The 2,259-nt window shown below is 37.7% G+C and overlaps 1 non-coding gene across 1 annotated transcript; it reads right to left on the reverse strand.

The window, feature by feature from the left end:
• Positions 1-285: 285 nt before the first annotated feature.
• On the reverse strand, positions 286-389 carry LOC112127646. Its single transcript, XR_002910664.1, has one exon. It is a non-coding gene; the product is annotated as a U6 spliceosomal RNA (small nuclear RNA).
• Positions 390-2,259: the final 1,870 nt, after the last annotated feature.

Consider the following 2,259-nt stretch of genomic DNA (forward strand, 5'->3'; position numbering starts at 1 on the left):
TGATTGTTCTCGCCCGTACTGTAGTATCGCCCAGAGTAAATAAAATTATTCTCATCCTTAGACTTTCTTCCACCCATTGACATATGGATTTAGAGATCGCTTTTTTACTTATCCCATAGGTATTTGGTCGTGGCATTGTTAAATACCCCTTTCACGCCCAAGAAATAAGGGTATTTCCTTGCCATTTAATGCCTTAGGTAGTAGCCTGTTTAAGTCATCGAGGGGCAAGTCAGTAGACTTTAAACTTGTTACGTTTAAACTTGACTTATCCCTATTTTTTTATATATAAATATACATACAAACAAAATCATGGCATCTCATCTTTGCGCAGGGGCCATGCCAATCATTTCTCTATCGTTCCAATTTTAGTATATATACTGCTGAAGTGACTACACGAGTGAATATGAAGCCTATCCTGTCATTAACCCTTACCCCTTTCACATCCATGAACATAAGGATATTTCCTTGCCATTTAATGCCTTAGATAGTAGCCTGTTTAAGTCATCCAGGGGCAAGTCAGTAGACTTCCCTGTCTGATACGCACATTGCCTAGCACTGTGTTGTTTTCAGTGCTGTGCCCCTAATATAGTTATCCATCAGTTTCTCTAGTGTTTTCTGCATAAACGATGAGAGACTGGTAGGTTTGTATGAACTAGGTGTTTGGCTATGAACCTACCACTATTGGTAAATAGACCAGCTTCACCATCCTCCATGCAGTGGAATGTATCTCCAGGCTAGGGAGTCCTAAATATTCTCACCAAAGCTGGCATCAATACTTCCTGCCCATTCTGAAGTAGTGTAAGGTATATCCCATCCAAACCGGGGGATTTATACGGGAGAAATCCATTAACCGACCACCCGATTTTCTCTGGTTGGGCTACGTTACCCGCCTCCTTCTAGTCTTCTTTGTTGAGCCTGTACCACCGACGCTCTGAAATAACAGGCTGCTTCTCTCCGGGTATTATTATTGACTCTGGAAAGTGTTTACGAATTGCCATGAACAGAGGTTCTTCTGTTGTCAGGGCTGAGGCCTTCTTTCATGGACGTGATGGTAGAACTTGACGTTTACGTAGGATTCATATCTATCATATATAACTCGAGCATTTTTCGGTATTTATAATTTTCACCAACCTAGGCAATTGTTGGGAATCTTGCCATTTTCAACCAAAGATAAAAACCTGTAAGCAGCTATTCGATAAAACAAAAGTCGTTCGCGAAGGAAAACGTCCTCCACAACTCCAAGCTAAGTAGCTAGGAAACACGCCGATCTCTATGTCCGATTCTGTTGTCGACCTAGTCTAGCTAGCCTCTGGTTTTCAATGTTGTTAAAACATAAGGAAAGAGGTGTATCTAGGATTTGTATTTTTTCTTATCTCAGAATGGGTATACACACATTAAAAGGAAAAATAGACAAACTCTGGAGGAGCCAGACAATGTGTCTGCCGATTTGTAACGAGCAAATTACTTATCAGTGATAAATTCAAGCCTTACTCTTGAGTAAAAGATTGTTTTTAACAAAGTGCCTACAGGACTTTTCCACCTCGTCGTTCTTCTCACTTGACAAACCCGATATAGATTTTGTCAAGTAGATACCATTCCAAAGTGACAAATAGGATTATTTATCTTAAAATGTTTAACAAATTACTTTACTGTGGTAGTGTAAAGGATTATTGAATAGCTCACCACGGCTTTTGGAGAAGGATGGTGCAATTAGAACGTCTGTCCCGACCAATTTTATTATAAGTAATTAAAAATAAAATGAAATTTAATTACAAGTTCTTTTTTACCCTTGAAAAAATAGTGTGTTTGAAGATAGTCCAAATGGGAAACTAAATATTAACCAACGTTTTTTATTTCCTAGTGAATGATCGCAATATTTATTGTAAAGACATTATACCGCCTTCACAAATTTTGTTTCTGGATAAGGTATGTTTTATTTTTTACATTTTGTAAATTGAAATAGTCACTTTGAAACTATTACTAATAATTTAAACGTTTATGTGATAGGAAAACGAGTCGAAAACTACAGTCATAATGTAGGTTATGTTAGGATTGGTTAGTTTAGGTTAGGATTGGGGTTAGAAAAAGTTAGGAACTGGTTAGTTTAGGTTAGTAAAGGTCAGCATTATGGTTAGGTAGAGTTAGTTTAAGGTTTGGCCAGATAAGGTAAGCATTAGGGACGAAATAGGCTAGTTCAGGCAGGGTTTAGTTAGTAGTTAAGTTACATTAGAATTAGAGAAAGGAAAGGTTAGATTATGG

This window comes from Cimex lectularius, unplaced genomic scaffold (assembly GCF_000648675.2).
Source record: "Cimex lectularius strain Harlan isolate CLEC.00 unplaced genomic scaffold, Clec_2.1 scaffold259, whole genome shotgun sequence".
Taxonomy (NCBI): domain Eukaryota; kingdom Metazoa; phylum Arthropoda; class Insecta; order Hemiptera; family Cimicidae; genus Cimex; species Cimex lectularius.